The sequence below is a fragment of the Oryctolagus cuniculus genome, chromosome 13 (genome assembly GCF_051225735.1).
Source record: "Oryctolagus cuniculus isolate XC-2025 breed Fujian yellow rabbit chromosome 13, ASM5122573v1, whole genome shotgun sequence".
Taxonomy (NCBI): Eukaryota; Metazoa; Chordata; class Mammalia; order Lagomorpha; family Leporidae; genus Oryctolagus; species Oryctolagus cuniculus.
Genome location: NC_142879.1, coordinates 48,343,609 through 48,359,336, shown reverse-complemented (window position 1 = coordinate 48,359,336; position 15,728 = coordinate 48,343,609). Strand labels below are relative to the sequence as shown.

The 15,728-nt window shown below is 41.1% G+C and overlaps 1 long non-coding RNA gene across 1 annotated transcript in view; it reads right to left on the bottom strand.

The window, feature by feature from the left end:
• Window positions 1–964: 964 nt before the first annotated feature.
• LOC127483449 (uncharacterized) overlaps window positions 965–15,728 on the bottom strand; it is a 44,006-nt gene continuing 29,242 nt past the window's right edge. Inside the window, exon 3 of the long non-coding RNA XR_007909674.3 lies at window positions 965–1,167. This is a non-coding gene — a long non-coding RNA (uncharacterized LOC127483449). The remainder of the gene's footprint in view (window positions 1,168–15,728) is intronic.

Genomic DNA, 15,728 nt, shown 5'->3' with positions numbered 1-15,728 from the left:
TGGCCTTGTCTAAATATTGATGGAGTTTTATGGATATTGTGGTCACAAAAGGCTTCCATAGCCTTGGCAGCTCATGGCATCAGCCTCAGGTGATCACAGACGTCATAAATAAGAGTATTAATTGTTAAATTAACAACAGAAGTCACTGTGCACCTACTCCCCATGTAGGACCTCTGTCCTTTATGAGTTGTACTATGAGAATTAACTGCAGAACTTGTCCTCAAACAGTACTTTTTACATTGTGTGTGTATGTGTGCAAACTGTTGAAATCTTTACTTAGTAAAAAGTTGGTCTTCTGCATTTAAAGTTAATTAAAAATTAATATTAAAGAAGAAAGTGATGGGAGAGGGAGTAGGGGGTGGGATGGGAGTGGGGGAGGGAGGGTGGGTATATGAGATGGGGGGAAACCACTAAATTCCTAAAGTTGTCCCATGAAAATTGTATTCATTAAATAAAAGCTTAAAAAAAAAAAGCTTCACATAGGAGACTAACAATGGGTTCAATCCATTGGAATCATTAACAGCACTCAAGGCCCACCCTGGCCCTGATTCCCAACCCAAAACATTAAACCATGATCAAAGAATTATTTTCCTACTTTACAGTACTTCATTTTCTTCACTTTTATTTCCTAAATTATATGCTTAAAAATTTACATCTCACACCAAAAAAAAAAAAAAAAAAACCCAGAAACTAAAGAAAAGAAACACACAGACAACCCAAGTGATTCTCCAGTCCAGTTCTGAAGGGCTGCTCTGATTATCTTGTTATATTTCACATTCTTTCATTCATTCCCTTAGAAATATTTACTGAGTATTTATAAGGCATACTGTAGTGTGATCAAGCACAACTCACTAATTTCAACTATTACCTATGATTAACTTTTAAAGCCATTTTTATTTTTACATTTTAGACACTAAAACTCTCAACATTGTTTCTTTTTTTTAAGATTTTTATTTATTTATTTGAAAGTCAGAGTTACACATAGAGAAGGAGAGGCAGAGAGAGAGAGAGAGAGGTCTTCCATCTGCTGGTTCACTACCTAGATGGCCACAAATGGCAGAGCTGTGCTGATCTGAAGGCAGGAACTTCTTCCAGGTTTCCCAGGTGGGTACAGGAGCCCAAGCACTTGAGCCATCTTCTACTGCTTGCCCAGGCCATAGCAGAGAGCTGGAAGGGAAGTGGAGCAGCGGGTCTCAAACTGGCACTGCAGGCAGCCTCTTTACCCGCTATGTCACAGCGCCGGCCCCAACATTGTTTCCTACATTTGCCCACAGCACTGTACCCTAACCTTTTCTGCCAGTACTTTCCCTGTCCTGGCCTCTGCTACTTCCCATGTGTGAGCTTGAGACATTTATCTGCTTATCAGTGTCCTAGATTCTGGGGATAAAAGAAGGAATGAGGCACAGTTCTTGTCCTCAGAGAACTAATGTTCTAGCCAACAGAGGTTTTGATAAAAGAGTAAACCTAGGTTCTTATGCAATGATATGATATCTTCTTACAGGATATAGGGATAAAACTCTCTAAGTCTCAAACTTATAATCAAACATTATTACAATGCAATTTGCTCAAGTTAGTAATTTTTAGGATCAAATATTTTAAAGAGAACAGTTTTTCAGAAAATGAAATAAATATTTGTAGAAATGACAGGGAGGAAGTCCCACTAATTAATAAAACTTACTATATTTATATCTATTTTGTATGGAGTTTAACAAATTTCACATGCCTGGATATTAAAGTAATATGTTATATCACTTTCATAATTAAGTCTGCAATATTTGAGAATTGTATGCTTATGTTTTTTTATGTTCCTCCTTATTTTGAAATAATGCAATGCTTTTGAAATATCTAAATTAGTGCTAAATTTTAATTTAAATAAAAGTTACGAGCATGGTGGGCATCTGCCACAGAAGTTAAGATGCTACTTAGCAACAAATACACGAAAAAATGTCCAATATCACTAGCCATTAGGGAAGCACTAAGCATAACCACAATGAGACATCACCTCCCATCTGTCAGAATGGCTGAAATCCGAAAGACAGAGAATAACAAATGCTGGCAAGGATGTGGGAATGTAAATTAGTGCAGCCATTGTGGAAAACATGGATATTCCTTAAAAAACAAGACATAGACTTGCCACATGATCCAGTAATCCCACTACTGGCTGTATATCCAAAAGATATTACTACATTGTATCAAAGAGATCCCTGTACCACCATGTTTATAGCAGCACTGTTCACAATAGCCAAAATTTGGAATTAACCAAGGTGTCCATCATCATATGAATGGATAAAGAAGATGTGGTATATATACACAGTGAAATGTTATTCAGCTATAAAAAAGAAATTCTACCATTTGCATCAAAACGGATGCAACTGGAGGACATCATGTTAAGGGAAATAAGGCAGACACAGACAGACAAATACTATAGTTCTCCTTAATATGTGCGAGCTAAAATTTTTAACAAAGAAAAAAATTTAAAAAAGTAATACCTGTACATATCAGTACTGCTGCAAATATAGTTTTGTAAAACTTTGTCTTATACCTTTGTTAAATCAAAGGCTAAGAATGGGGGCTGGTGCTGTGGCGCAGCAGGTAAAGCCATCACCTGCAGTGCCAGCATCCCATGTGGGCCCTGTTTCAAGTCCCAGCTGCTCCACTTCTGATCCAGCTCTCTTCTGTGGCCTGGGAAGGCGGTGGAGGATGGCCCAAATCCCTGGGCCCCTGCACCTGTTTGGGAGACCCAGAAGAAACTCCTAGCTCCTGGCTTTGGATCAGCACAGCTCTGGCTGATGCAGCCAACTGGGGAGTGGGCCGACGGATGGAAGCCCTCTCTCTGCCTCTCCTTCTCTCTGTGTAACTCTGACTTTCAAATAAATAAATAAATATTTTTAAAAAGGTTAAAAATGTTATACTATTGTAGTTTTAATGATCTGTGATTACTTTAACATTTACTATAATGAGTGAAATGGTCATTTTTCCATTCAATTGTTGTTTATAGTCAGTCTATATTCACACTAAACTAGGATCTTTTTGCTTTTTACTCAAACTTCTTATTTGGGAAAGCATTAAGCCTTTTCACTGTAATGTAAATTTAAAATATGTTATCTCAAAAACGAAAGAAAGAGAGAGAGAGAGAGAAAGAGAGAAAGAAAGGAAGGAAGAAAGAAAAAGAGAAGGAGGGCAGGGGAAGGGAGGGAGGAATTGAATATTGTTATATTCTTAGAATACGAACTATATTGAACCTGTTAAAAATGAATTAAAAGTTCAAAAAAGAAAAGGAAAAAAGTTAAAAGACTACACTTAGGACCCCCATACCCCTTACTGGAGTGCCTCTTCTGATTCTAGCTTCTGCTAATGCCCACTCTGGGAGACAGTGGATGATGACCCAAGTATTTGGATCATGTCACCTATGTGAGAGCCTGGGCTCCTGGCTTCAGGCTGATCTACCCCCAGCTGTTGTGGGAATTTGGGGAGTGAACCAGCATATGGGAGATTTCTGTTTGTCCATCTGTGTGACTGTTTCTCCTGGCCTTTCAAAAAATAAATAAATAAGAATTGCTAAAAAGAAAAAAATTTAAATAATAAAGCTTTAAGGAAAAATATCTGTTTTGTAAATCAGGCCACTTTGTTCCCAATCTTTAAAATGACTGTTTAGAACTGGTAGAAGTCCCTCTTGCACAGGTTGTGTTGTTCAAAAAGGCACATGGAGGCTTTCTTAACAGTAAAGAAAAGGGCTGACTGCGCTTTGGCTACTGAGTTGAACCCTCCTATTTAGTTTTCTTTCAGGGAGAGTATATAACCTTAATCTGCACTTACTAATTTTAAAAGTTTATGCAATAAGGTTCTCTCAGTGGATTGTCTATCATCATCAACTTAATGAAGCTATTCATAATCTTGAATAACTCTTCTTATGAAACTTTTTCCAGCAAGCATTTGGACTCTGCTGAGAAAGAAGGTATGTAGCTGTCATGCACACTCGGCTAGATGTGCACCTGAAGAAAAATCCTCAGTAATGCCATCCAAGATCCATACCCACTGTCATGGTGAAGCCACTATAAGAGGTTCGGGTGAATGGTATTGGCAGAAGAACACTGCAGGGCAAGAGCACAGTGGAATAATTACCCAGCCTTAAAAAAGAAGAAAATCTTGTCATTTGGGACAACATGGATGAAACTTAGGACATTATACTAAGTGAAATGAGCCAGGCACAGAAAAAGAAATACCACCTGATCTCACTCATCGAGGAAATCTAAAACAATTGACTCATAAGAGTAGAGAGTTGGGCCGGCGCCGCGGCTCACTAGGCTAATCCTCCGCCTAGCGGCGCCGGCACACCGGGTTCTAGTCCCGGTCGGGGCGCCGGATTCTGTCCCGGTTGCCCCTCTTCCAGGCCAGCCCTCTGCTGTGGCCAGGGAGTGCAGTGGAGGATGGCCCAGGTGCTTGGGCCCTGCACCCCATGGGAGACCAGGAAAAGCACCTGACTCCTGGCTCCTGCCATCGGATCAGCGCGGTGCGCCGGCCGCAGCGCGCCGGCCGCGGCGGCCATTGGAGGGTGAACCAACGGCAAAAGGAAGACCTTTCTCTCTGTCTCTCTCTCTCACTGTCCACTCTGCCTGTCAAAAAAATAAAAAAAAAAAAAAAAAAAAAGAGTAGAGAGTTGGTTGGTGGTTACCAGAGGCTGGGGTTGGGAGGATATGAGTGATGCTGCTCAAAGGATACAAAATTTCGATTAAACAAGAGGAATAAATTCAAGAGATCTACTGTATAACATGATGACCACAGTTAACATATACTTGAAAACTGCTGAAAATCTTACATGTTTCAACCACAAAAAGTATGTAATGCATGTTAGCTAGCCTGATTTAGCCATTCTACTATGTATATGTGTATCAAATCATCATTTCGTACATCATAAATACATGCAACTGAATTTGTCAATTTAAAAAAGAAAAAATAAGAGGAAGTAGGTAAATGGATTCTTTTTTTTTTTTTTTTTTTTTTTTTGACAGGCAGAGTGGACAGCGAGAGAAAGAGACAGGGAGAAAGGGAGAAAGGTCTTCCTTTACCGTTGGTTCACCCTCCAATGGCCGCTGCGGCCGGCATACCACGCCGATCCGAAGCTGGGAGCCAGGTGCTTCTTCCTGGTCTCCCATCCTGGTGCAGGGCCCAAGTACTTGGGCCATCTTCCACTGCACTCCTGGGCCACAGTAGAGAGCTGGACTGGAAGAGGAGTAACCGGGACTAGAACCCCGGGTGCTGGCGCCACAGGCAGAGGATTAGCCTATTGAGCCATGGCACCAACCGTAAATGGATTCTTATCCTTGCTGTCTTACACTACTTGTAGGGATTTTCCTTATTTATAAAATATCAAGTTTCAACTAGAATTGTAGTTTTCAGGATATTCTCCAAGGAGTGAGCTCAATGTGGGAGAAAGGGCATTTCAGCTATCAGGGTTCCCATCTTCCCACTCTTGCTGCCACCACACCAGTTCTGATTTTATTGATACATTGGATTTCCATTTATACTTTCTTCTGAATAGGATTTCTAAGGCTACAAATGTATGGCCTCTCCAGTCCCTGTTAGTCCTATCATTCTGCAATTCTGCAAGTCTATAGGCCAAGGCTATACACATGCTGTATGAAGAAGGTCTTTTCAGGTTGGAATGAAAAGACAGTGTTTTATCTCAGATGATAGGTGCTGTGTATTAAATGTAGGTATCCCTCCAAAATTCATGTGGTAGAACTTAAAACCCAAGGTGATAATATTATGAAATGGAGGGGCCTTTGGCAAAGTGATTAAGTCATGCAGTGTTCTTATAAAAGAGGTTGAAAGGACTACTCTGGGACCTCTTTTTTGCCCTTCTGCCAAGAGAATTCACAGCAAGACAATTCCATATGACAAAAGGCCCTCACCAGACTCCGAGTCTGCCAGCTCACTTGATCTTAGATCATCTAGCCTCTAGAACTTTAATACGTTTCTATTATTTATAAATTACCCCCTATCTATTGTGTTTTGTTACAGCAGCAGAAACTAAGACAATATGGAGATTGGGAAAGACCCAGAGATATGTCAGCACAGTCCAACCTAACTGGAGAATTGGACCATTGTCCCAAGACAAAGATGATCCACAGTCCCACTGGTAATTCCTGGTTTCAATAGCTTTTGAGATTGGACTCCAAGTGGACTCTGACTTCTGCCTAGTATAGTGACTCCGCTATTCACAATACATCTTCTTCTATGGCTTCCTCTTCACTCTCTGCGCATCTTGAACGTAAGCTCTCAATGAAGTGGAACCTGACCTACTTGTTAACTGTGATTCAGTACAAAGGATTGTTACTGGGCGGTGCTTTGCAAATTTCCAGGGTCTAGCCTTTCTGTGGCCAAGGCAATAGGATCAGGTGGGGCAAGGCATGGTAACTTATGCACAATGCAAAGCTAGGACTGCTTTGTTCCAAGAAATCTACAAGTGTGACAGGTACATAAAGTTTTACAGTCTGTCTGGTTCACTTGTACAGCTGGCTGTCATCCAACGACTATGGAATTATTTAGTGTCTTTTATAAAAACTAATCAGGGTGCCAGGCTTTGAGTTACTAGATGTAGACTGGAATAAACATCATATTTAACTAAAGAACAAACCATGTGTTGCAACATCCCAAGGGTACTAAATCATTAAGATGACTAGTAGTAAAAATGATAACAATTCATGGTATTATAAAACAAGGTATCAAAATAGATCTATCAGCCCAGGTACCATAAAGGGGGATGTCAGATTCTAAATCTAAGTCCTTGGAAAAGTAGAAGTAATTCACAGCATTAATAGTAGGTGTAAACTCTTGGTTAAGCCTATAACATCTGGAAGGGTGTGAAGGTACTGTTCCTCACCAGAAAGAAAAATCTATCATTACGTAATCAGATCACAAATACACAAAGGCACTAAACAGATGTATGCTTTTTGCATCAAGTCCTCTCTCAGGACTTAGAAACCACATCAGAGAGGTGTTTGGCAGTCTCTGCTTTCTTTGTTCGCTCTGTGTTTGTGACCTACCTCTTCCTCTTCCCCAACCCCAATCCTAGTCCATCAATTGTTTTGGTTTTCCACTCAACAGAGGCTGAAGGGGCAGCATCTGTGCTTCATGAGAGAAGCATAGGTCCTTTGGAGAAGGAAAATTCTCCACCAGACCAATTTTCCCCTCTCCTCTTGTGGATACTGCTCACCAGTATAGCGCACATGCTCAGGTAATTATGCTGGGCTCCTTTTTAAATTGAAAAGACCCCCTTCTAGGAGGGAGGCTGGAAAAGAAAGGAAGGAAGGGAGAAATAGGCCTGCCCTGCCACACAATCTTAATGAGAATGAATGGGGAATAGACGTGGTGAGGCCCTGCACTATGTGGCTGCTGCCTTTCACATTAAATTAGCTTCCTCTTCCCCAGTGGATGTGTAATTTCCATTAAAGTTGACTCAGTCTCAAACAGGAAAAGATGAACAGATTACATTATGTTAACCTTATATTCATGAAGGACACAGTGCAAAAGGATTTGCAATTTCTTTGGGTTTAAAAAGCTAGTCCAGTTGTGAAGTTTCTATAGTTTCATATATATCGGGATAAATTTAAGTCAAAGTGAATACCAATGCCTTCAGTTGGTAGGTTTCATACTTAATCCAGTAAAAATTTGGGTTGAAAAATGAGTTTATAAAAACAGGAGTTCATATTTAGAAGAGTAAAAATTTACACAAATTTAACAAAAAATGAAAGCAATGAGATTAACTTTAGTTTTAAGTGAGAAACATTTAGAGAAGAGGGACAAGGGCAGCCAATGTGGTAAAAGTAAATTTTTTGATACAAGAGATGAGAATTCAATCTACACTATAAAACCAAAGTAATTTTTACTGACATAATGTCATCTAATAAAGTTATTAAGCTTTCTACTGTGTAGATTTATGTGTACTAATTAAACTTACTTTGATTTCATTGTTAGTTTTAATTGTACAGTTAATTGTATTTCATTATTAACACATTTGACCACAAATGCAACCCAGATTTCTTATTATCAACCCATTGCAAAGTCTTGTCAATTCCAACTCCAAAATATCTCTAGTTCTACTAATGACACTATCCCTGCCATCGTCTCCCACTCAGACGACTGACTCTGCTTCCTGAGTGGTCCCTGCTCTCCCACTCTGGTCCCTGTCCCATCTGGTCTCCACATTGCAGAGGAGGGAGGGCTCTCAAATGCACACATGTGAAGTGAAATACAAACTCCTCACTGTGCCTTCAAGGGTCTTAGGATCAGATCCTCACCTGTCTCCCCATTCCTCTCATGTGTTTTGGAATCTGACTGTCCTTCAGTCTCAGGTCTATCCATGCATTTAGGGCCCTCTGTCAAGAATCTTCTTCCTTCCCTGCTTTACCTAATAACTCCAAGCACCCCAGGCCTCATCCTAAAGGCTGCTTCACCCAAGAAGCCTAGACCAACCTCCTTTTCTGATGAAATCAAATGTCCAAGTCAGTAAGTGCTATGGACTCCCCTTCCTAGCTCTTGTCATCATCACATTATTGATTGGTTTGGTAATTTTTTGATTGATGTCTCTCTTCCCTACTTGACTAGAAGTTAAAGGAGGAGAGGAATTCTGTTTTTGCACACTCCAGGGCCTATGAGGGTGTCTGGCACATAATTCACACTCAGGAAGTATATGCTGTGTGAATAACACAAAAATAGCCAAAAATAAATAGTGATTCATTTAGTGCACAGATTAAAATGTATAAATGCAACACAAGTATGTCATAAGTACAACTATTTTAACAATGAAGAAAATTTACAAAACTCATTCTAGGCCTTTGTTTACTTGTTGGAAGATATCAAACTATTTGAAGGGTTGCTTTACTAGGATTTTTAGTTTTGCATGCCATCCCTGAATAATAATTAATCAAATTATGTGTGTCAACCTCCAAGTCCTATGACATTCCTTCTATTCCCCAATGTTAAAAAAAATTCACTCGTGATTTTGCAAATTTTAAAATAGTTCCAAATTTTAGCTTTGATAGAGTTTTGGAAATTAAATACTATAAAAAGAACAAAACCCTGAAAATGGAGACTGTTGCTGATAGTAACTATAGTAGAAGAAATAACAAGAATTTAAGAAAACTGGGAATATTGTGCTATATTTTAAGGTATCTAGGGTGCTTCTCAAAATTTATGTTCCTACCTCAATAAATATTGCTGTTAGTGAGTTTTTCCTTGCTTAGATCTCATGCAGGTTTAAATGTGGCTAAAGATTTGGATAGTTAACTTTTATGGTCAGAAATATTTGATTCTAAACTTGTAATCCTTGGTGCACTCAGGAAACTAGACATGTGTGAACAGTCTGGAAGCAAAAATTCCATTACAACACTGAACAGAAATCAAATTAAATCTTTTTTACCCCCACCCACAGTATCCTCTAGAACCTCTAATAGCTGGGCTACTTAAAAAGAAGCATTTTGTCTTAGTCAGACATTAGCAATTAGATACTTTGGTGATGCAAAAAAGTTCTCTTAAAACAAATCATGCTGATGATTTAAGAGCACTTTGTGTTTCTTGCTCACTCACAGCTTGTCCATATCATCTGAAAATAGTGTCTGACACAGAATAGGCATTTTATGTTTGTTAACTGATAAAATGTGTATGCAAGTCTAACTTCAAAGCTGGGTTAATATATAAGATATAAATCTTACATTTTGGGAGATTAATTCTTAATTCAGTTAATGTTAATGGTTGTGCAGTAAGCACATCCATGGGTCTCATGCCTTAGAGGCAACAGAGGCATAGTTCACATGTATAACGGGAGAAATTATTTTCACTGTGTTTTTAGTGTCTAAAAGAATTAGAGGCCAATGTGAAGTACTTGCATGTGATTTAATTAGCATTGCATTTATTCAAGCTCTTAAATTCTGCTTATACATATTGATGCTGTATTTATAGATTAACATTTTAAATTACAAATTAGGGGTAGGCATTCAGTACAGTGGTTATGATACCACTTGGGACACCCACAGCCCACAGTGGACCTGAGTTCAAGTCTTGGCTCTGCTCCAGTCCTAGCTTTCCTAACGCACCCTGGGAGGCAGCAGATGATCCGGGTAGGTGGGTCTCTCCCACCCACATGGGAGACTTGGATTAATTTCTAGGCTCTTAGCTTTGGCCTGGCCCAGATCTAGCAGTTGGGGATATTTGGGGATTGAACCAGCAGATGAAAGATACTGCTTTCACTCTCTCTTTCACTTTCTCTCTCTAATTTTATTTCATTGTCTCTGGACAGCACGCCGTCCCTAGAGGCCATTTGGGGGGTGAACCACCGGAGGGAAGACCTTTCTCTCTGTCTCTCTCTCTCTCACTGTCTAGCTCTGCCTGTCAAATAATAATAATAATAATAATGACTTTAATTTTTTTGATTGGCTCCCAAGAGCTTATGAATCTTCAGTTTAACTTCCCCTAATTGTTTTTTTTTTTATTTTTTAAATACCAAAAGTACAAAAAATGAGATAATATCTACCCACACTCACTACCCCACACCCACTATGGACTTAAGAAATAAAGTATTACAGATACCTTTGAAGTTTCTTTTTTTTTCCTTTTTTTTTTTTTTTTTTTGACAGGCAGAGTTAGACAGTGAGAGAGACAGAAAGGTCTTCCTTCCGTTGGTTCACCCCCCGCCAAATGGCCGCTACAGCCACAGCCGGCGCGCTGTGCCAATCCGAAGCCAGGAACCAGGTGCTTCCTCCCGGTCTCCCACGTGGGTGCAGGGCCCAAGCACTTGGGCCATCTTCCACTGCCTTCCCCGGGCCACAGCAGAGAGCTGGACTGGAAGAGGAGCAACTGGAACAGAATCCGGCACCCCAACCAGGACTAGAACCCGGGGTGCCAGCGTCGCAGGCAGAGGATTAGCCTAGTGAACCACGGCGCCGGCCAACCTTTGAAGTTTCCAGACAAGCCCTCTCAAAGTGTATCTTTAACCCTCCCACACTATTCTGAATAAATATTTATTATAGCCATATAGCAAATTTTTGCATGTTTTAACACTTTACATGAATATAAACAGCATCATATATGTTAATATATGTTATAGGTGGGGCTTTCCAGAAGTCAATGCTGGTATCAACCCTGGAATGTTTCTTTGGCTTGCTTTTCACTTTTTTAAAATACAGAATCATTTGATAAATAAAAGTTTTTACTTTTTTCACTTTTTTTTTTTTTGACAGGCAGAGTGGACAGTGAGAGAGAGACAGAGAGAAAGGAGAGAGAAAGGTCTTCCTTTTGCCGTTGGTTCACCCTCCAATGGCCGCCGCGGCCGGCGCACTGCGGCCGGCGCACCGCGCTGATCCGATGGCAGGAGCCAGGAGCCAGGTGCTTTTCCTGGTCTCCCATGGGGTGCAGGGCCCAAGCACCTGGGCCATCCTCCACTGCACTCCCTGGCCACAGCAGAGAGCTGGCCTGGAAGAGGGGCAACCGGGACAGAATCTGGCGCCCCAACCGGGACTAGAACCCGGTGTGCCAGCGCCGCTAGGCGGAGGATTAGCCTAGTGAGCCGTGGCGCCGGCCTTTTTTCACTTTTGTGTAGTCAAATGTATCAGTATTTTCCTTCATGGTTTGTACTTTTTGTACTTTATTTTATTTTTTATTTAAATATTTATTTATTTGAAAGTCAGAGTTACACAGAGAGGAGAGGCAGAGAGAGAGAGAAAGAGGGAGAGAGAGAGGTCTTACATCTGCTGGTTCACTCCCCAATTGGCCACAATGGCCGGAGCTGTGCTGATCAGAAGCCAGGAGCCAGTTCACTCCCCAGTTGGCCGCAACGGCCAGAGCTTCGCTGATCTGAAGCCAGGAGCCAGAAGCTTCCTCCAGGTCTCCCACGCAGGTGCAGGGGCCCAAGGACTTGGGCGATCTTCTATTGCTTTCCCAGGCCATGGCAGAGAGCTGGATCGGAAGCGGAGCAGCCAGGTCTCGAACTGGCGCCCATATGGGATGCATTCAGGCAGGGCATTAACCTTCCACACCATAGCGCTAGCCTCACTTTTTGTAACTTATTTAAAAAATATTTTTGTCCTCAAAGATCATAAAGCTATCCACCTACATGTTAAAGTTTTGTTACCCCTACTTATGTCTTTAACCCAATAACTGTTCATTTTATGTGCTCACTTGGTGGGGTCAAGTTGGTCAAGCGTTAATCTGAATGTCTCTATGGGGTGACTTGTATGAGATTAACATTTAAATCGGTGAACTTGGGTAAAACAGATGTTTTTCCTTAGTGTGGTGTGCCGTGTCCAATCCGGTGAAGGGCCGAAAAGAACAAAAAGAGCAACTCTTCCTAGGCACGGGGGAGTTCTGCCACTGATGGTCTTCGACTTCATCTGAAACATCGGCTCTTCCCAACTGGCAGCTTCCAACTGGAACATCTGCTCTCTGGGGTCTCCCCCACCACCGCTCACCTCACAGATCTTGGGCTTATTGGGCTCTGTAATTGTGTGAGTCAGTCTTGTGCTATTTGCTGAGGTTTGCTTTAAGATCCAGTAGATTTCAATTTCTACAAATTTGCCTGTTACATACAGTGTTCCACATGTTTATTAGATCAAGTTAAATAACTATGTTTAAATCATATATATCCTTGACATTCTCTTCTATTTGCTCTAGTAATTAGTGAGCAGTTGTGTTAAAAAAAAAAAAAAAAGAAAGAAAAGAAAAAGAAAATCACCCTATAGTGGTGGGCATTTAACCTGCATCCTAACTGTCCCATATCAGAGTATCTGGGTTTGATTCTTGGCTCTGTTTCCTACTCCAGCTTTCTGTTAATGCATACCCTGGATGGCAGCAGTGAGGGCATAGTAATTAAATCATGTTGGAGACCTGGATTGAGTTCCTGGCTTCCAGCTTTGGCCTCACCCAGTCCTAGCCACTGTTAGCATTTGGGGAGTAAACTAGGAGATGATAGTGCTCTTTCTTCTTCTCTGGCTCTTAAATAAATTAATTTTTTATAACACCACATTATGAGTGTGGCTTTGTCTATTTCTCTTATTGTGTAAACTGCTATTAGGTACATACAAATTTAAAATTGCTAAGCCTACCAAGTTAAATGAACTCTTTTAATTATAAATTATCCCTGTGTCCTGAGTAATGCAGTTTATCTTAATGGATACCTAGTCTAAAGGTAATTCAGCTCTCTGGGCCTTTTAGTTTTCCAGTTATACTACAGGTAGATTCTGCTTGACTCCTTTCTCTCCTTATCAGGGCCTAGTTTTTAATCTTCTTTTTATTATAAGCTTCATTTGATTTTGTTTTATTTATTCATTTTTTATTTGACAAAGTTAGACAGTAGAGAGACAGAGAGTAAGGTCTCCATTGGTTCACCCCCGAAATGGCCACTAGGGCCAGCGCGCTGCACTGATCCGAAGCCAGGAGGCAGGTGCTTCCTCCTGGTCTCCCATGCGAGTGCAGGGACCCAAGCACTGCGCTATCCTCCGCTGCCCTCCCAGGCCACAGCAGAGAGCTGGACTGGAAGAGGAGCAGGCGGGACTAGAACCCGGCACCCACATGGGATGCCGGCGCCACAAGCGGAGGATTAACCAAGTGAGCCATGGCCCCGGCCCCCTTATTTTATTTTTATTGTGTAAAATCATGTTCATCTTTTTCTCCATTTTCCCAAGTAAAATTGAGCTCTTGTGGGCAGAATGGTTGCTTTACGTTACAAGTAGAATTGCAGAGTTGGTTCTTAGGGAAGCAAGTCTCCCTCATTAGCAGGAGAAGTCTAAGGAACTGGTGGAGGAGATGTGCTCTCCCCTGCAGCTACACAACAGTGACCATCCTTGTGTCACAATATGTGGCCAAAGAATCTGATTTGATGTGGCAATGAGATTTGTGTGAATATTTATAACTACACAAACTGGTTCTGCTCTTCATCCTCACACATGTATCCTTGGAAGGAAATACAAACAAAGATTCTGCAAATCATTGTCATACCCTTAAAAGTAATCTCCACAGAGCCTGGTAATTCTGATGACCTGCCTTATTCAATAATCTGATGCTCCTTTGATGTCAATTTTGATATTTCTCTCTTTCTATATCGTATATTTGTAACATTGTTCTGTCAAATTTGTAGACTACTAGTATTTTTCCTTCTCTCATCTACATGATAAAAAGGATAAATGCCTATTCATTTAAAAAATTTTTTTAGAAAGTTTATTTGAGAGGCAGAGAGAGAGAGAGAGCATTCCTGTCTCCCAAAATACCACCAATGGCTAGGACTGGCACAGGAACTCAATCTTGGTTTCCCACAGGAGTAGCAGGAACCCAATCATTTGGGCCATCTCCCTCCCAGGTTCTGCATTATCAGGAAGCTGGAATCAAGAGCTGGAGCATGGAATCAAACCTAGGCACTCCAAGATTGGACGCAGCTGTCTTAACCACTAGCCCAAACACCCCACTCCACCTCTATTAGATTTCTCATTTAACAAAGAGATTGATGGTCCTATCTCATTTGTAGCTGAGCTTCCATATTTCAGTATTCTGCCATAATTTTATTGCCTAAATTGGGAGTTCCCAGACCTGGTTCCACTAACAATTGGTGGATTTGACAGTGTTGTTCTTCGTGCTTATATCTATGACGGTGTTTCAAGAACTGCACCCGATTAATTCCTTCTGATCAGTTGCGCTGTACTTGTACGTATCCTCAGAGTTGCAGTAGGGTGCTATGGGAGAGGCACACCTGATTATGCCTCTAATCCAGGTAGCAAAAGTCTTTACTACAGAATTTGGTGACCACTTTCTATTCACCAGCCACACCAGGAACTTTTCTCTTGGCCATCAAAGGAGGAAGGGAGGGGACAAAATGTAGGGTTTCTTTCCTTTCAGGCTAAGGCACTATTTGTGTGTACAACAGAGAAGAATGGCTTTCCACAGGACTGTCCCTGTTTCAACTATGTCTCTAGCAGCTTTTAATTAATTTTCTTTTTTTTTTTTCATTCTGTTTTGTCAAGATTTTTTTCTTTTTAATGTTTGTGGAGTTCTTCCTTATCGTACTCTAGTTCCTCTCTCACCTACCTCCTAGCAAGAGAAAAATTAACTAAATAAGAAAGCATATACTGGAGCCGGCACTGAGGTGTAGTAGTAAAGCCACTGCCTGCAGTGCCAGCATCCCATATGGGCACCAGGTTGAGTCCTGGCTGCTCCACTTCTGATCCAGCTCTCTGCTATGGCCTGGGAAAGCAGTAGAAGATGCCCGAGTCCTTAGGCCCCTGCACCCACATGAGAGACCCAGACCCAGAGGGAGCTCCTGGCTCCTGGCTTTGGATTGGCACAGCTCCTGCTGTTGCAGCCAATTGGGGAGTGAACAAGTGGATGGAAGACCTCTCTCTCTCTCTTTGCCTCTGCCTTTCTGTAACTCTGCCTTTCAAATAAATAAAATAAATCTTAAAAAAAAAAGCATATAGGAGGGTTAGTTGGTCATTTGTAAAAATACCACCACTTTCTTGTTGCGGTTCAATTGGAAATTTGGTTTCTTGTCAATGCCTAATCTACTCAATAAAGACATATGAGATGCTTAACTTGTATGAGTTTTCTTTGAACTCTCATCCTTCAAGTATTCACTGGAATTCTGTGCTCATGGGCACCTGAGCACAAGAGGCAACAGAGCAGCAAGGAACTCCATGGATTTAACATGTGTACTGCCTCTGTTCAGGTGTGTGCTGCATTGTTCTTCT